Source organism: Ambystoma mexicanum, chromosome 2p, assembly GCF_040938575.1.
Source record: "Ambystoma mexicanum isolate Mex_15411 chromosome 2p, UKY_AmexF1_1, whole genome shotgun sequence".
Classification (NCBI taxonomy): domain Eukaryota; kingdom Metazoa; phylum Chordata; class Amphibia; order Caudata; family Ambystomatidae; genus Ambystoma; species Ambystoma mexicanum.
The window spans coordinates 664,487,191-664,507,299 of NC_090923.1; the positions used below are offsets into that span (position 1 = coordinate 664,487,191).

Genomic DNA, 20,109 nt, shown 5'->3' on the forward strand with positions numbered 1-20,109 from the left:
TTGGAAGATATCATGAGTTCAACAGACTGGTCAAATGAATCTACTTTCAAGACCTTTTATTTCAAACCAATTGAGAAGATGGCTAATGTTGTTGGTAAATAAGCTTTGAACAAGCATAATCCGAGCCTCCGGTCTTGACATAGAATTTAGATTTTCAACACATTCGTTCCAGAAAGTGTTAATTGTATTAAAGACACAGAGGTGAAGGATTATTCCATCCTTGCAATCGTGTTGATCTATGTATGTAATTGAAGTATTATGTTTACTGATATCGTAATGACACGATCCCAACCCTCTTGACTTGGTGCACTAAAATGTGTATTTTGTCATACTAGGTACTATTGTGGAGAACAAGCCGGCTGGAAACTGAAGTTCGGAAAATCTGCTGGGAATTTTGTGTCTATACGTTAGGGCGCATGTTAGGATCATGGGAGTTCCTGTGTGTATGTGGAGACATGACTGTGGACTGGACATTCTTTGATACATGTTTTTTCAGGAGCCAATAATACCTGGACTACCAAAGACTCGAAACAAGCGGGACTTGTAGTTTTTTCTTCTTTGTTATTAATTGTATTATTGTTTATCTAATTGCTGCTCGAGAAGTAAAGTTATGGAGCCTCATTACGACCCAGGCGGTAAGGGGTTAACAGCGCCGTAAAAGGTGGCGGCGCTGTTAACCCCTTACCGCCTAATTACGAGGTCCCTTTGCGGGTCCCGACCTTAATGGCTGGCTTTTACCAGCCGTTAAGGATTGGACCCGCAAAGGGACCTTGGAGGTATTTACGGTACCGCAATTTGCGGTACCGTAACTACCAGCTTCCCCATTTCCATTGAGCCCTATGGGGACAAAAATGGGAATGGGGAAGGGCCAATGGTGAATGGGGAATTACCGCCCCGCCAACCTTGGAATGGGGCGGCAATTCCACCATTCACCATGGCGCAATCGGTAAAATACCGGCGGAAACCATGGCGCTACTAGCACCATGGTTACCGCCTGGGTCGTAATGACCCCCATGGGAAAGCATAATCCTTCGCCTCTCTGTTTTTAATAGAAATATGACTTTCTGGAACGAATGTGTTAAAAATCTGAATGCTATCTAGGTGTGAAGCCAGGGACGTCATTTAGGGGTTACGAGGGGTCGCAAATGCGAACTCTGAAGTCTCCCTTGCCGCCCCTGTAATCTCCCTTGCTACCCCTAAAAAAAGATGTTTTTAAAAAATAAAAATAAATGATTTTAGATGTCAGCTCCTGGGCTGGCTGTCGCCAGTGCTCTTTGTTTCTGGAGTGGCTGGCTTTCTTGTTCAGGACACATAAAAACAAAATAAAAACATGGGGTTGCACTAGTGTAACACTTTCAGCAGTGACCCTAAATAAGAAAGAATAGGAATAACAATGAATTTGTCTTTCTGGAATTCTATACAATAATTGCTAGACTCATTAAAGGTTTATTTCAGGCACACTTCAGGGGGTGAGTCCCTGATGTAATCTGTTCTTAAACACCTCAACTCAGCATTTCATCCTTCTAAGGTCGATAAATGAGTACCAACCCAGGTTGTGTGATACTGTATATATATGTGTTCTATATAAAGCACTGAAGCATAAGTGCTTTAAAATAACACATCATTATCATTTGGCCTTGGACGTCTGCTTGCGTTCACAGTAATGTGTTAATATGGGCCTATACACACGGATATTGATGATACATATGGAGATCCATTCTTTTTTTTCAAATTAGTTTCATTGGTAAATCCACATGGTTAACATACATTAATCTGTAGTTACACATTTGCTACTTGTATTTCGCACCATGAGGACATTTTTATATTATCTTAAACAAAGACAAATCACCCTAACAGCCCCCCTGATTCTTAACTCCCAGCCCCCCCCCCTTCGACAAACTGGCTCTTCGGCGGAGACTATCATTCAATTCCTTGGGGCCCGCATCCGTCGGGGCCTCTGTTTCACCTCCTCCTTTCATTTGTTTGGAGTCCACTATCATCTCTTTCTGACATCTTTCTGCTTCCTGTTCCGGGGTCTGCTGTGGGGCCCACCCATGTTTACTTTGCGCCTCATCTCTTCTCTCCTTTCCGTTGTGTTACTTCCTGCCTCTTCGTCTCGTGAATACCATTTCCCTCCCGCACCATTGCTCCATTTGGCTTTCTCAAGGTTTTTGGCGGTCCCCTTATTGGGGTCTCTCTGGGTCGTATTGTTCCAGGAAGGGAGCATGTTCAATTTCCCTTGAGGGTGTTTGGCCATGCAACTGTCTGGTTAGTTGTTTCATTCTATATATTTCCAGGGACCTTGGCCGCCCATTGCTGTTCATTAAGGAGTTCCTGCCCTTTCCGACCTCCTGCAATGCATGCCCTGGCCGCCAGTAGCAAAAAGTGCGGCATATGCGCAAGTTTGACCCAATCCCCTTCTATTACCTCTATCCCGAATAGCACCAGGAGTGGATCAGACCTTCTATCCACCCCGTCTATGTCTCTTATCCAGTCCAGAACTTCCTTCCAGTACCTCTGCACCCTACTACAGGCCCACCACATGTGCCAATAGTCCTCCCTCTGTCCGAAGTTCCTCCAACTGTGGGGGTCAGCCCTTGGCTACATAAGAGCTAGTCTCGCTGGGTCCCATTGCCACTGATATAAAAGTTTTAGCCTGTGAAGTTTATATTGGCAGGCCACTGAAGTACGGTGGTCGTTCTCGCATAATCTTTGCCATTGGTTATCCTCCAGTTCCATCTCCATGTCCCTCTCCCATTTCCTCCTGTACACCTGTATATCTCCTCCCTGTGCTTCCAAAAGGGCGTAATATACTCTAGGAATGAGCCCTCTCGTCCCTCTCCCCGTGTCCAACACCCTCTCTGTACGTGTCAGTTGCCTTTGCAGGCTCTCCTTCCAGTCCTTGGACATCAGCACCCCCTCGAGTTTCAAATACTTTAATACTGAGATGTTCCCCCCTCCCAACTTATCCTCGAGTTCGTTCAGCTGTATAAACCTGCCTTTTCGCAGAACCTGCACCACCCTTTCCACGCCACTCTTGCAACCTCTCGTGCCCGGGGATCCGATCTCAAATGGAGGGTGCCCAGATGTGGCTTAGGGGCGCGGGCCAAGTCGTCACCCCCACCATCTCGCTCTTGACTCTCCACAGGGACCAGAGTGGGCCCAAAACCCTGTGTCTGCTAACTTTACTCGGGGCTGCTTCTTATGGTGCTCACAGGCATTCCCCAAGCATCACCGGGCGGAACAAGTGGTTTTCAATGTCCATCCACTGTTTTTGTTTATCGCCCCTCAAGTGGGGGACCAAAGCCCTAAACTGAGCTGCCCTGTAGTAGGTGCGCATGTCAGGTAGTCCCACCCCCCCCTTCTCAATGGGTTGTACCAGAAGTCTATAGGACACCCTGTGTGATTTCCCCTCCCACAGGAACCTTATTCTCTTTTTCTATTCACCAAAGTGTATTCCCAGAAGTTCTATCGGGAGTGCCTGATAATGATAGAGCAGCCTAGGGAGTAGGACCATTTTCAGCACATTTAGGCGTCCCAACCACAAGATTGTTAACTTTGCCCAGTTGTCCAAATCCCCAAAGAGTCGATGCAGCAGGGGGGGATGTTTTCTTCATATACCCGGTCCAGATTTCCTGGAATCCTGACCCTGAGCTACTTGATGCTACCTTCCTCTATCTGTATCCCCAACCCTCCACATCTCCTCTCTTCCGTTACCTCACCTATTGGGAGAAGGATTGACTTGCTTACGTTTATCTTAAAGCCTGATAGGTTCCCATATTTTTCTACCACCCGAAGCACTCTTAGCACGGACTCCGTCACTTCCGGGAGGTATACCATTATATCATCTGCGTACATACTTAGTTTATAGGAGACATCTCCTATCCTTATTCCCCTCCGCAGCACATCTTTCTGAATCTCCTCAGCCAGGGGTTCCATTACCAGGGCGAAGAGGAGTGGGGACAGGGGGCAGCCCTGTCTTGTGCCCTTACTCAACCCAAATTCCCTGGACGTTGTCCCATTCACCTCCACCCTAGCTTTAGGCCCAGCATAGATGGCCTGGATAGCGCTGCACATTTTCCCTCCCACTCAGATTTTCTTTAATACTGCGAACAAAAACCCCCCATCCACTTGGTCAAATGCATTTTCCGCATCTAGGCTTAACAGCGCGTAGCCACCCTGGCATCCTCCCACATGTTCCAGGAGATCTAGGGTCTTTCTCACCGCATCGGGCCCTGTCTCCCCGCTATAAACCCCATCTGGTCTGGGTGTATTATCCGTGGCATTTTTTCCTCAAAGCGCGAAGCTAGTATACGTGTGAATATCTTCTCATCTACATTCGATAATGAGATGGGGCAGTGGGACACGCATTGCATGGGGTCTCTTCCCTCCTTAGGGATCACCGATATCAACGCCTTACTAAAGATGTCCAGGGCCATTCCCATTTCTAGGATGTGGAGAATTTCTTGTAGAATCCTATAGTATATCCATCTTCCCCCGGGTCTTTGCCGTTGGGGAGGCGGGATATCGCTTTCTGTACTTCCTCTATTGTTATGGGACTCTCTAGGTGTTCCGTCTCTGCATTGGTTAGCGAGTTTAATTCTATCTTATCGAAATATTCTCTTATTGCTGTCTCCCTTCCTTGCGCCTCGGATGTGTAGAGGGCCTCGTAATACTTTGTGAATCCCTCTGCTATCTCTTTGGGCGTATCCGTTGCGTCCCTCCCAGCACCCACCTCTCTGCCCTCTTCGCTCGGAGCCTGGCTGCCAACAGCGCATCTGCTTTGTCCCCTTTCTCATAATACTTCTGCTTGAGGTATCTCAGCTTCCATACGGTTTCTCCCATTCCTAGTGCTTTCAATTCCACTCTTTTGGAGTGTATCAGTTCCCTTGCTTCCTCTACATTTCCCTCCATCGCATGCATTCTCCCCTCCACTTCCACTATCTCCCTCCTCAATTTATCTTCTCTGAGATTCCTTTCCCTTTTGCATCTCGCCCCTTCTCTAATAAGCAGCCTCCTCCAGGTTGCCTTACCTGCGTCCCAGAGTACCCCACTTTCAACGTACCCGTTATCATTCAATTCAAAGTATTCAGTGATATCCTCTCCCAATTGTTTCGCTAAGAGGGGGTCTTTCCAGAGGGTTTTGTTGAAAGATAGTTACTGTCTGACCTGTAAAGCCCGGTGACGTCTAAGGACATTAGGACCATATCATGATTAGTCCAGCCCACCGGCCTAATTTCACTATGGGCCATTCTCGCCCCCTGGTCTCTGTTAACAAGTAGGTAGTCTATTCTAGTGTACGTGTGGTGTGGGACTGAGTAAAAGGTGTATCCCTCCTCCCCCGGGTGTTGTTCCCGCCATACATCAATGAGGCCTCAGGCCGCCAACGTGCGTCCCAGGTGTCCGGGTTTTTCGCCTGCTTCCCTCCGTAGTGTGGTTTCCATGGACTTTCTGTCCCCAATCTCATCTGCCCAGGAGTTGAAGTCTCCCCACCCCTATTATGTATAGGTCTGCCTCCTGCTCCTGTATTGCGTCGAGCGCTTTCGTTATAAACTGTACCTGTCCTTGGTTTGGAGCATATAATGCCGCCAGGAGTACTCTAGCCCCATCCAGAATCCCCTTAAGTATCAATAATCACCCTTCCAGAAGGCAGGTGGCCGTGCAGTCCCTTAGGTCACATTGTGGATCACTATGCCCAATCCTCCCCCCCTTTTGACCGTTCCCAATGCCCAATGAACCTGGCCAATCCCTGCTCCTCATAGCGTTCGTTCCTCTCCATGGATCAGACGTGTCTCCTGCATTAAAAGTATGTCCAAATGTGCTTTGCGGAATTCTCTGGCCACTAGAGATCTTTTGGTCGGGGAGTTGAGTCCTTTCACATTCAGTATTCCCACCAGCAGACCTCTTCTACCATCACTAGTGTACATCATCAACTGTTCACATGGCTCCATTCTCCTGCCTTGATCGTTGATATAGGAGTAGTGTCCTTCTTTTGCTCTGTCTCTGTCCGAGTAGCCATAACTTTTATACAACCCCCCACCACAACTTTTCTACTGAAAACAACTGTTCAATTTTGTTCATGATCATGGAGACGCCCTCCACCCCTCGGAGGGCCACCTTGGAGCAGAGTATTCTGCCTCCCTCTGGCAGTCTATTAATTATTCTGCGAGTGTTCGCCTAGACACTTTTGAGTTCTTTCCTATTATCACATGTCCCATTCCCTTGGTTCTTGCTCAGGTCCGTTGTCCTGTGAGGTGGTCTGCTTGTGGGGCGAGGGCCTGTTGAGTCTCATGTACTTCTTCCCGGTTCACCCTTTCTTTCTCCTTTGCGGGCCTAGCTCGAATCTCGACCCCTCGCCACTTGTGGATGGGTCTCATGAGTTCTCTGGTTCCGCTCCTATGTCCGCCGTTAGGTGGCGGAGGGCCTGCTCAGCTTCTTCTGCTGAGATTAGGCAGTATTCCACCCTTTCCACTTCAAACTCTAAGGAGAATGGGTAACCCCACCTGTATCTGATTCCCTTGTCACGTAGCCATGTCGTGAGGGGTATGCAGGCTCTGAGTGTGGTTAGGGTGAAATTCTAGAGGTCTTGTATATTGCTACTTTGGAGCCTTCAAATGCAATTTCTCTTAGCTGTTTGGCTCTGTTCAAGATTTCAGACCTATCGGTATATCTGACCGTTTCCATAAGGCATGGCGCCTCTGTGCGCCCTTTCGATCCGTACACCGTTGCCCCCTTCCGCTTCGAAGAGCTAGTTCACTAGCACCTGGACTTTCCTCAACCTGCCTCGGGGTCTCTTCCCTGTTTTTTTAGGCCCAGTATCCGAATGTTGTTGCGTCTTTCCCTGTTCTCCAAATCATCCATTTTAAGCCTCATCTCTTCTTCGCGTAGTTCTATCTCCAACATTCTCGCGCCCAGTTTCATCTTGACTATATCTACATTCAGTTGGTTGTGTTCCATGTTCTCGACTTTATTTTCGATCATGGTCACTCTCCCGTCAGGTCCGTGAGCGAGGACTTTATATCCCCTCTAAGGGCTTTGATTTCTGCAAGTATGTGTACGATATCTTCTTTGGCGGAGAACCTGGATGTATCAATAACAGCCGGCATTTCCTTTCCAGTGTCGCTTATTTTCTTTGCCATAGCCTCTAATGCCACTTTGGGGAGGATAGCCCTCTTGTCCCTGGGCCTATGTGCGGCTCACCTTGCCCGGTATACCACCAGTACACACTGTTAATATGGCCCCAGTACACCTGGGTTGGGGCTCTTACTAAGTATGCCAGGTCTTCTTTCTGACGAGGGTGAGGCTTCTCTGCGGTTTCTGAGGCCCAGTCTTCCCCCTTCACACTCCTATCCTCTTGCAGGGGGTGTATTCTTGTCCCTTTACCAGCGTTCTCTGCGTGCGAGGTGTTGCTGAGGGGCAATGCTTCACTGGTTATGGCCCCTTTTTTGTGCCTTTACTTTAGTGTATAGGGTCTCAAGCCCTGGCAGTCTCTCTGTCTCGCCATCCTCTAGGTGGGTGTTTCCGGGGCTCTGGTGCTAAGGTGGGCCTCCCCAGACTGTTGCCGTGTCTCCTGTGTTGTTGGGTACTATCAGTGCTGTTCGTGCATTCAGATGCACTTTTACTAATCCCTGCTTACTGTCCGGGCTGTAATGGCACCTGGGTCCCCTCTCTTGGAGCACTTCTTTACCCTTCCGACGTTTTGGTATTTGGCTTGCCCTTTTCTAGCGTCCCGCGCCCAATATGGGTGCTCAGAGCCCTCCCGACCCCATTAATGCCTTCACCCAGTCTCTTACTATGGGCCGTCTGGGGAGTCCCCACGTGGTCCCAGCTCCCCCCTAGGGCACTCTCCTGTTCTGTGTGCCCTATAGGGGCTCAGCTACACCCCGTTTTCAGTACCCGACCACCAGGGGGTGGGGGCCTGGTGGACACACCTGTTTCCTCGTCTCCGGGTGGGGCACTCCTCCGCACTGCTGGGCACTCCGCACTGGCCGCTCCTTTCTCCCTGCTTCCCTGAGAGGTGATTCTCACGTTGCGCCGGAGGTCTTTTACTCCTCAGGGGGTGTGCCTGTGTATGGTTCCACCGCCAGCGCTGGACCTGCACTCGGTCCCGGGAGGCCCCGCTTATAGACTCTGGGGTCTCTGGTATCTCCAATCGGCATGCCTCTCCTGTTGTTTCTGTGCTCAGCGCACTGCTTCGCTGGTCTGCAGCCTTATTTTATCTTTGGGCGCACCGTCACGGAGGGCTGTGCTAATTCCGCTCTTCTGTTCGCTTTCTTTTGGGGAAATTTGAGGTGTCTGTGCTGGCGATGTAGCTCGATCTCGCCTCCTCTGTGCCGGAGGGAGCGGAAGCTGTGAAGTCAAGCAGCCATCTTGTCCCGCGCCCTTTAGTGGTCTCCCCTGGAGATCCATTCTTGTATGAAATGTATATCACGTTATAGTGATATTGTAACCATATTTTTCATTGTGTACTTAGGAACAATCCTATGTGATGCCCCTTCCTGTTTTGTTAACGGGCAAAAGGTTGTGTTGCTGCGCTTCCTGTTATGTTACTTCCGGGGTTGGGTCAAATGACATCACGTCCTGTCGGAAAGGGTTGTGTGATGTCACTTCCGCTACCCCTGGCATTTTGGTAAAAGGACGTCCCTGTTTGAAGCATGACTAACTTCACAATTCTATCTAAATGTGACACATGATTATCTTCACAATTCTCTCTAGGTGTGATGCATGATTAACTTCACAATTCTATCTAAATGTGACATGTGATCATCTTCACAATTCTGTCTAGATATGAGGAGCACCAATCTCCACATTTTTATCTAGATATGATGCATGACTAACTTTACAATTCTATGTGAATGTGGCACATGCTTTTCTTCACAATTCTGTCTAGGTGTGACCCCCCCCCACCCCCATGTATGATAATATTGGACAAAAAAAATAAACAATCATATATTTTTACACAATAATATATTCAAATGAGAACGTGAATGGAGGTCAATAATGCATCGACCAGAAAAATACAACCAATATAAAATGACTCACTTGTTACATGACGTTCTCTGAAGTCTCTCGCCAGCAAGCAGCCAAATTAAATAGTCCTCTTTTTATTGCTAAACTCACTTCAGCCTCAACCCAAACTGTAAGGGAACAACTGGGGTTGGCGCATGCGCAGTGAGATCCAGACGATGAAGTCATCGAGTCTGCTTTTTTTTCTATCGCCTTCGACCCTGCCTGGTGTCTGATGTGACCAATGTGCTCGGGAGTTTCCAGAGAGTGACGCGCTGTGGGCGGGGCCTTGCGCTATTTTTTAAAGTTCCCTATACTTCCCGAGTGTAGAGATTCAGATCGGAAGCCGGCAACGAGGAGGTAAGACAAAGAAAAGATAACTTCACCAAAGGGGAGGAAGGGTACGGGTGCAGAAGGAGCTGTCAAGATTATATTTGATGTCAGAAGGGCAGGGCTAATGACCGAATGGGGGTATGACGTCAGAGCACAGCACGGGGAACCATATATTTCGGTGTCGGGAGAAGGCTAGAGGCCAGAGTTTGAGATTAACTTGCACTTTTATTTGCGCCAGAACCTTTTTTTTATGTATTCACACATTTGTAACTGCTTGTATTATTTACCTCTTGAATATTTTTAGTGGATTGATAACCAAGTATTCGTCTTCTTCCATCCCCTTACAGCTCCAAGTTTATTATAGGCATGGTCCCAGTATTTTCGGTGTCCCCTGCCACTCCAAGAGAAACCCCGCCCCCGTTGATTCTCTGTTGGATGGATCTCCACTCCGCAGCTGCCTCTAGGCTTTTTATGCAGCGTGGAGGTCCCCCGCTCCCCCCCCCTCCGCTCTCCAAATCCCTTATAATCACGTACGCGGTTGATTGACGGCAGTCCAACACTGGGGAACCAGGCTAGGAGGCTTGCTATCTGATATCAACATACACATACTCCCCCCCCCCCCCCCCAAGGATCTACGATAGAAAAACATCTTCCTCTTATTTGCCATCTGTATCACCTTGTCATTTACGTTTTAGCGGTTACGGCGTGTGTCTGTTCCTGGTCCCTAAAAGAGTGGAGCCACGGTTTGCACATGGCGAAAGCGTTAATCTGTGTCAAACCACATGCGAGGGTAAATTCCACAAACGAAGGGATGTTGGGTGCGGGGCATGACACTGCCGCAACATCAGAATGGAATGCCAGCCTAGATCCTCCGTAATTATCTTGCATTTTACTGTGCCCTCTACGTCACTCGATTCACTACAAGCCTTAAAGGTATTCCCAGGTGCCTGCCTTCGGTATCCCATGTAATATGGTAACCCCGTTACAGAGTTGCATGCTCCCTATTATTCTTTGACTCCCCCTGCCCAGTGTCTTTCCCCCCCTGACACCCTAAAAAATGTGTATTGCTGGCAGCACTCCTCCCCACCCCCCCCCCAACCTGTGCACCGATGTCCATCAAAGTCAGTGCTCTTGGTCTTCTTTGCTTGTCCATTTTCATCCCAAACTTGCAGTGTCCCTGGTCCTCCACCCCTCACTTCATGGTCTACCCTTATTTATTGCACTCTGGTCTCTCCATCGCCCAACAGTTTGTCTCCTACTTTTTTTCTTGTCAAGGTGCAAAAAACAGTCTGAGGCACCCCTAAGGTGCAAACGTTACAATGGCGACAAAGATAAGGGTAATGGCTCAGATTATCACGAGCCAGCCAGTTAGGTTCTTAACCACTAAATTCCCACTGAAGAGCTTTAAAGCTTCTTTGTCAGAAAGTGGCTGGCGCGGAGGACCCAGTGTTAGAAGACAATGAGGTGATAACACTTCTGTGGATCCTGTGGGAAGTGATGCCAGGAAAGGTTCCAAGAAACACCGCTTGTAATGAGAGCGGAGCAAAGCACACATTTTAAGCCCCAGAAAGAAAATGGAAAAAGGAATATATTTCTGTGTTCCAAGACTGCTGACTGGCAACATGGGGACAGTTGCTCCCCCCGGACCCCTTTCATTTGAAAGGGTTCAAAGGCCCTGGCGCAGGACCTGAGTCAAGGCACTGCTGTATGGAACCCTAAGCTTTTTATATAATTGTTTTAATACAATCATGCATGTAATTCTTTTTATGACGGGGAGGGCTGCCAATCAGATCCTCCCTTTCATCATCCTCAATGCTAGCATTTTAGTGCACTCATGTTCTTTTGCTGAGACAGTCTCTTGCTGCCCCTAGCATCAGCCCTGCAGTGACAACTGGGCAGGTTCAAATGTCACATGTGCATTCCTGACAGCTGCTGAAACAGATTTCCCACAGGCAGAGGTGGCTTTTTTTATCATCTACTCCTCCTGATTTAAATGATATTTGTAAATCATAGTCAGGCTAGTGGCACATGAAACTACACATATAAGCCATGTCAGTTTTTTGGCCTAGTGGCTGCTTGCGTCGCAAAACTATACAGCCACAGTGATGGTATCACTTTGGTGAGCAGTGCTCAGCTTTGACAGGGATGTGTAACTGTATGGCCTGGGTATCTACGCAAAAAAAGTGCGAGACAATCGGCAGGAAGCTAGCTTTTGATCCTCCTGGAAGAAGAGTAACACTTTCTCTCAGCGCACAGGGACCCTCCCCAGCAGGTCCGTTGGGAATCAATACTTCAAAGGCAACACTAATACAACAAATAGAACTCACACACAAGGGTGCTGACCATTGGAGCCCATTTGAAGTCAGCACACATGGGTCAGAGTTAGAGTAGCCAGAGGAGGGAGGTAGGTTGATTTGGGGGTTCCACCATCTTGGTTTCTGTTTGAGGTCTCTCCAACTTTCTGTCCCCCTCCACCTCAGTTTCCTGCAGGCAAGCACTCTGTGTATGATGTCAGAGGACAAAAAGGGGTTTATTACCACTGCCTGGATTGGACAGCTTTCGGCAGGCTTACTTTGGACCAATTCACTGTGACATGGTTGCCTTTATAAGCAAGGGGGAGTCCTCTCACTTGATTGATCTCTGGGCTCGCAGGAGGCGGCTTCAGTGAAATTCTCTGGGAATACAGTCCATTCCAAAGTCCTCTGCAATAGAGGTGAAGATGGAAGGCTCCAAGACCGATGCAAGGTCTGCTTCCTACCATCCCAAGGGCACATTTGTGATGTGACTTCTGTGTGGGTGAGGCCTACTGCAAATGAGGCACTGGTACCCAGGACCCTGCCATTGCAGGTGCCCGAACCCCCAAACATGTCCTCTACAAACCTTTCTGGTTGTGAAGGGCAGAAGGAAGTCCTCTCCTTGCCCCTGGACTGGATCTGCCAGCCACCTAGAAGTCGAGGAACAGCACTGGATCCCTCCACAATCCTCTAAACCGATCCATGTTCGCCTGCCTGTCACAAGCTTTTTTCTGCCACATACTTTTGCAGCTTGTACCGCACTGCTTGTTGGAGCCGGCCAACCAACTCACCAATATAATGATAAATCGCTGCCGCAGGAAAATCTAGAAACCTGGCTCAATGATGTGTAGCCCCATAGCAAGAACCAAAATATGTTTGAAGAGGCCCTTTCCCCCTGGTCCACTTTAAGGGACCATAGTCACTTTTAAGCTCGCCCTCTTTGCCTTTTTGGGGGCATATACATCAATGTTGCTGCTTGTTTTGCCTCTACGCCCCTGCTTATATACCCGGAGTGCCCAGTCTCCATTCTTTGTTATTGGGGAGGGTCTTGCGTGTTTTTAGTTGTGTGCATTGATTTTTAAATTTTTTTTTTTTAAGTGAAGTCCCTATTTGTATACTACCTCAATTGGACAGTCCTTTGGTGCTATTGCTGTTTTGTGTTGCATTTGTATCCGTTCACACCCCTCCTGAAAATATTGCCTGCCTACGTCACCAAGAGGCGAAGGGGTTTTCCCTGTCGGGCTGTCTGTTTCACCTATATGGCAGTGATCACTTCAGGTTTAGTAGATGTGCATTCCCGAGTAGACAGTTGAGTTACTACTCATCCGTGTATTCCTGCAGGGCAGAAATCCTTAAGTCTCAAGCACCCCCCCCCCCACTCGTGTCAGCATCTTTTGTGCTGCCTGGTCGTTGGCTGACTCCCATTGCTTCTCCCCTTTGTCACTCTGTCCCCTGATGCTTCATGCAGTCACCAGGGTGTTCTTTGGTCCTATTTTTGTTAGTGTCCTGCAGACTATAGCTGTGGACCTTTCCCCTCAAGCTCCTCCTCTTCCCCCTCCAATATTATGGTGTTTATCTGCATCATCAACCCATGGCCCATTACTGCCAGTGTCTGTCCTGTCCCCTACCTTTCTTCAATGTGCCCTGGTTTATCCTCTACTACCGTGTGCCCATGTATGCAAGTGGGAGCTTTTAAAAAGCGCGTAGATGTCACAGCTTTAGTCCCCATCTGTGAGAGGGACAGGGTAGCAGTGAATGGGCCTGCTTTAGAAGGGGTCTGATAATCGAACGTTTACTTTCCTGATTCCTCTGTAGACTTGCCTATCAGTAGCTCCTAACATAGAATGGGGTGTGTCTTTTTTTTGAAGAGTCTACGTGTAACTCTCTAGTCCCTGAAGTGTTCTACCCTAACCTTAGAGTTGTCAGCCAGTGACTAGTCTCGTAGAAGGACTGGATGCAGCATGGCCTTGTGGAAAGGGGGATTATGTCGCTCTGCCACAAACAATAACTTGCCCACAGTGGTAGAAGTGTACCAAAAAAAGTACTGGAACTGTGACTGTGGCGGGGGATAGAGAAGACGGTAAGGGAGCAAAGTGCAACACATTTTTCAAGGGTTGCAGTGCTGATTGACTGCCAATTGAGTTAAAACAGATTTCAGTGTAGCTGTAATTGCTATCGGGTGGTAAAGGTGTGCATTAACTTCATAAAGAACAGTTCCGGAATGGTGAAAATGGTTACAAAAAGTAGTGGAGCTCTTAACAGTAAAAATTAAAAGTAGTGGAACGCCGCTCTCGACCGTTCCCGCTCACTTCGACCACTGCTTGCCCATCTTAATAGGCAGTTTGTGGCAATTGTAAATGTTGCAACTGTATGCGTTTGCCATAATACTGGCTACCTGTAGGAACCAAAGACAGTTATTTTCAATACATGGGCAACCTTGAGAAAAATCTTTTTGCCACAGGACACCTCAAGGGTACTTGCTTTGGGTGTTGAACCGCTAGAGATATAAAGTGCTTCTTCTATAGAGAAATAGGTGAGAGGACTCTGTGTGAGACCTAGTCAGAGGGCTATGCTCTGTTGGTAAAATTGACCGGCGGGCAGAATGTTTGCAAACAATAGGGCTGGGGATGAGCCAGGTACGTTTCTGGCAGCGAAGGAAGCGGCTGAAACGTCATGACCCATAATGGCCCCTCCTGGGAAAATGTGCTTATTGGGAAATCTCTCAGCTAACATTATAGGCCTGTCTGCCCCAACAGGAAGTGGACCGGGAGTAATGGCGCACTGGCGTTGTGGGATGGAAAATGAAAGTGAGAGACATATACAGCCATACTGGCCTGCATCCTGCATTGTGGTGGGAAGGAGGTTGGGTGCGTGGATTTAGAGTTGGTGGGAATGACTGACTGCCAAGCAGGACCGTGCCTTCTTCGAGCGAGTACAGTTGGGCAGACTCAGTCCCATGTCAGACTGTCCTCCATGTGATTACCCCTGCTCCAAACCTGTCGGCCTCGCTGCGATAGTCCTCTCCTGTGGTTGGTGTATGGCGGAAGGAGTCCCCTCTTTAAAAAGAAGGGGGATTCAGGCCACTCTCCTCGCATGTACCCTCGGCGTGTGTCCTGCATGAGTGGACCTAAATAATTCATACATTTCTGTGTGAGGTGAAAGGAAGGTTTGCCAAGCTAACTTAGGAGAAATCGCAATGTGCGGGATTTGCAATGCCATTTTATAAATTGCTGTAACCATGTTCCTTGCACCCTAGCACTTTGAGCAGCAATGGTTGGATTTTGCAACATCCTTCCTTACATTGGAACCCTACTTCAGTCTGTTCTTTTCTGTATAGTGTGTGTGATTAATAATGAGGAGGTGGTTATTACAATGCACGAAGCGTGCTAACACGTTTTAAAACGGGGCTTTCAACCGAGTGTATTTTTCATGATTAGAACATGATTTATTAAAACCACTATTCGGCTTTTGTCGAATACTTGACTGATTAAGTATTAAGCCAAATGCTAAATGTGCTGTTGGGTACATTCCAAATGTCCCTGCTGGCTGCCCTTTGTTTCTGTCTGGAGGGCCATACACAGGCGCTAATCTGCATCCACACACAATCATCAGAATCCAGACCAAGCTGAGGACCTGTACATATCAAAACTTTGCAGACTACACATCTCCTAGAACAAATATAATGCAAAGGCGTTTTGGAATATTATACAACAAAGCATGTATACACCGGGTTCTCTCTTCCTTCTGCTCATGAAAACCTCAGTGCGTTTATGTTAACACATGGAGGCAGCTTTTACCAGCTGGAGGCGATGGGGTTGGGAGGAGGCGCAGGCACTTCTTAACGGCCGGCCCCACATCTCAAGTTTGCTCTGTCTGACCCGCCCGCCTCCTTTTTTTTTTTTTTTCCCCCTTTGGGATGATATTCCCGAGAAGTTGAAAGCTAGCCACCGCGGCCAGCTTGCTTGATCGGATGCCAAGGCGTGCCCCCTCCCCTCTGCTGTGGTCAGCAGGCACTGAGTCATCAAACCTCCTCCGCCGAGTGGTGTTCCCCAGGCTGGGGTCATCCCAGCAGCAACAGCTCCAGCTCCGGCTCTGTGGGCTCGCGGCCCAGTACAGGATGCGATGTGAAACTTGCCCAGCTTGAGTCAAACTCTAAAGTAGGCGGGTCGCTTCCTGTCTGCCTGGAACCGCAGTCGATTGCAGTGTCACGTACGGTACTCACAACGTCATTTACCGACATAGTAAAGCGTTCCTTTCCCTTGTTTATGAATTGGGGTTAAAGGACCCATCTGCATTCGATCTTCCATAGTGCCCCATTGCTGGAAAACGTGAAATGTGTATGAATTGCAGGCAACCTGTCTGTTTATGATGGCCAAATACACAGAAGGAAAGATCACTAGTACATGGAGATCGTTATTGGCCTGCTCTCAGCCAATCGACATTTTTAGAGTGCAGTCAATAACCGGTATTGACTGCATTCTGAACCGTCTGTCTTCAAAAGCAGACGGTGAAACAATGCAATTTTCCAGGCAAGATTTCTTTCAACAAGGCACTTCCTCTCATAGAGAACCTTTTTTTTTATTTGTTATTATTGGCTACAACATCCTCTTTAACACACGAAAGAAAAAGCTAAAGCAGTGGAAAATGCTTTCTCTTTTCTTCTAGAGGAACTGCTTACTTTTACATGACCCCCGAATTCATGCTCGCAGTAAACCGGTTTCAGTTTAACCAAGTTTCCAAATAAAATGCATAATTTCAACATTGCAAAATAAAGCCACATTTAATGGTTGCTGATTAAACTTTGCCAAGTATTAAAGTATTTGTGTTACTTACCTAAACTTTTATTGCCACTACTACTATATGGCAATAGCATTCTTGGCAGAGCGGCGTGGAGGGGGGGGGGGGGGGGTCGTTATTGCTGGGGTCAATGACCCTTCCACTAATTTACAGCCTCTGACCATAACTTTGTGGCGGGCCATTATCCTACGATAAACAGACCTCCCTTGTTCTATAGGAATAGATTAGTCCTAATCACAATGACCCATGCTGAGGGCTATAATGCTACTCGCACATAGCGGGTATAGCAAGATTGGGGTAGATGTTTGGATGTTGAAGTGAAAAACGCTAATGGTGAATGATGGACAAACCATGTTAGCAGAATAAACGTTGTTTTGTATTCTTTAGACAACACGATGGTCTTTATAATGTAAGAATTTTAATTGTGAACTTAGTTGAGCTGTAATATGAAATGTAAAAGTATACAGTTCCTTCATACGAAGGAGAAATCATTTCTTCATGTTGTAGCTTTGGTTTTGGTCTGTTAAAAAGGACGTTGAGTGTCACATTCAAGGTGCAGTGATGAAAATATCCTCGCCTGCAGGGAGTTTTTCTTTTTCTTGAATGTATTCTTACTTTGAAATGCCATTGCCATTTCTTGAATACAAAGGAATGCTTTTAGTCGTTTTCCTGCTTCTGAAGTCATAATGTTTGGAAGGAAGTCGCTACCAGTAGTTATTGACTGCATTCTGATTGTCTCCAAGGAGGTCCATAATATAATTAGCTGTGTTAGCCCCACCGCATTATCTCCTTGTTGGCAACGCACCTGTTTGGAATGATGGCTTTTGGGTGTAACGAGTTTTATGTTGTATAATTACAACCTTGTATTTGTTTTCTTCTGGTCCTTCCAAGAAAAAGCTGATGTCGGTATTCTTTGCTTTTTTGGATTTTTAATTTGTTCGAGAAGATTGTGTACTGGCATTCTGTAACAAAAAGTCTTAATGTTAAAGTGCACACATAGTACATTTCATAATTCCTCCAGGCTTTGGTTCAATTCAGCATAAGGTGCTCCCCAGGTCCACATTTGTCGACGCTCTATGCAGGACAAGGGCATATTTAGAGTTTGACTCATGGGGCTAATGCTACTGTTGGCTGCAGGTTGAACAACGAAAGACGATACTGCGACTGGACCATGTGCTTATTATCGCAGCAGGTCTGGATGATGTCCTTATGTGCTATGAACCCGTGCTCTGCAAGCATAAGGAGATGAAGAGGAGTGGGGTACGGACATGAGCTCTGCCAATCCATATGCCAATAACTTTTGCCTTGTTGCACATAGCTGGACTGGACTGGAAAGCAACAACCCTGACACTCTAGTAAATACCTTCAATAATGCTATGACCAAGGCACTGGACATGATCGCTCCTGTCAAACTGCACAAAGCTCTGCAAGAAGCGCAACTGAATGCCTGGTTTACTCCCCAACTCAAATGTTTAAGACTACAAAAAAGAAAGCTCCAATCTATTTGGCGTCACTCCCCTTCTGAAAACAATAAACAATCTAACTGAATTTGCCAAACTGTACAAAAAAGAAATAACCAAAAAGAACATTTTTAATGACAGGCGTGCGTAAGCCAACTCTAATACCAAAGAATTATTCTCCATCTTCCGCGAATTGGAACCCCCCCCAATCCAACCGGTAGACAATGCCCCTAAGGACAAAGTATGGTGTACCAACATACAAATGCTCTATCTAACAAAACTTTCTCCAATGCAAAATTCCGAATCAAGAGGCCACACTGCCACCTTCTGATCAACAAAGAACTCAACCCCTGGAGACTAGGACAACCACACCCTTTAGATTCAAGACTATCTCCATAATTGACACCGAACAAATACTCTCCCTTCAAACTGTAAGGGAGACACTTGCCCAACGCAAACAATAAAGGATGCAGCTAGGGACCTAGCCCCCTTTATCTCCAAGCTTATACATTCCTCCTTTAAATCAAACACGGTACCTGCCAATCTCAAAGAATCCTGGGTCCTCCCCTTACTCAAAAAACAAACATTGGACCCCACCATCCCCACCAACTACAAACCGATCATCACCGTGCCATTTTTACTTAAAATCCTAGACAGTCCTGGATTTGTATGTAGGCAGCTCTATCTGGAAGCCAACTACCTACTTGGCTCGTGGCAATCTGGTTTCCGCCCCCTCCATGGTATGGAAACAGCTTTGCTAGACCTCAAGACACAAATGAAGAACAGGATAACAGAAACACAGCTCTGCTACTCCTACTGGATTTGTCAGCAGCCTCCGACTTGGTGGATCATGCAGTTTTATGCAACCACCTCAGATCTGCCGCCAACTTCACCGGAGATGCTATAGCTTGGGTCCAATCCTTTTTAGCTAACCACACTATGATGGTCTTCTCCACTTCAGCCTCTGCTGACCCCATCAAAATAACCTGCGGTGTCCCACAGGGATCCTCTGTCTCCCCTACCATGTACAACATCTTCACTAAGCCTCTGTTTCACAAGTTGGACAGACTGGGTGTCACCTATACTAACTATGCAGATGATACCCAGATCTTCATACTTCTTTCGGCAACTTCGAGGCAGACTCAGCCTCGGTGAACAAGATCTACACCCTCATTCAGGCATGGATGGCATCCCATGGCCTCTGCCTGAATGATGATAAAACGGAGATACTAATCCTAGGTTCTGAAGCCAACATCCAAAAACTCAGCCCAAACTACGCATCTTTCAACATTGATAACCCTATTAAGTTGATGTCTGTGGTTAAAACGTTAGGATTCTACTTGGCCTCCTCTCTCGCACTTAAAAAGCAAGTCAACTCCCTTGCCTCCTCTACAATTTACACTTGCAAACTAATCCGAGCAGCTAGACCGTACCTCTCTAGTGCTAGCTGTATCACATTAGCCAATGCTCTTATCATGTCGAGATTAGACTATTGCAATGCCCTGTACTCGGGAGCTAACAAATATATCACAGATAACATTCAAAGACTGCAGAATAACGCCCTGAGAGCAGCTTTGGATATCCCCTATAGAGAGCACATCACCAAATTCAGGAAAGCGGTTAACTGGCTGAAAATAACAGACAGAATCCTCCTCAAAACAGCTTCTCTCACCTCCAAATACCTGAACAAACTAGCACCTCTTTATTTAGTGGAAAAAATCACTAGAACAGCTACTCGCCCTACGCGATCTGCTAACACATTCATGCTGGAGATTCCTAGGTTCAAACGATCGACAGCAGGCGGAACCAACTTCCACTTTAAAGTAGCGCAATGCTGGAATAAGTTACCACTTGACCTTGGACTAGAACAACCCTACCCTAAATTTAGACATCGGGCACCCAAATGGTTGCACACTAACAACACCTAACCTGATTTACACCACTCCTACCACTTACCTGACCTTTGCATCCACTGAATCACACTGTACTTTAGGCAATTGTGCACGCATGGTTATTTATAATGTTATATATGCATGTACTACAGATATATGATGTTGTGTATATATAGATATACATGTCAGTGTTTCCTTGACTCACCAAGGCTATGCTCTGTATTTATGTACCTGTTCTACTCACTTGTGCTACGCACTGTAACTAAGCTATAAAACGTCTTGTGTACTGCTGCACCTGGCAACCTAAGGGTTTTGTGCGCATTACCA

At 47.1% G+C, this 20,109-nt stretch overlaps 1 protein-coding gene and 1 long non-coding RNA gene across 2 annotated transcripts in view; one reads left to right on the forward strand and one right to left on the reverse strand.

Annotated features, from left to right (window-relative positions):
* Positions 1 to 9,181, reverse strand: part of LOC138566672 (uncharacterized) — a 56,395-nt gene extending 47,214 nt beyond the window's left edge. Inside the window, exon 1 of the long non-coding RNA XR_011301987.1 lies at positions 9,043 to 9,181. This is a non-coding gene — a long non-coding RNA (uncharacterized lncRNA). The remainder of the gene's footprint in view (positions 1 to 9,042) is intronic.
* A 35-nt stretch (positions 9,182 to 9,216) lies between these two features.
* LOC138566671 (sushi domain-containing protein 6-like) overlaps positions 9,217 to 20,109 on the forward strand; it is an 81,309-nt gene continuing 70,416 nt past the window's right edge. The window contains exon 1 of the mRNA XM_069644237.1: positions 9,217 to 9,366. The gene's annotated coding sequence lies outside the window, so the exon portion shown is untranslated. The remainder of the gene's footprint in view (positions 9,367 to 20,109) is intronic.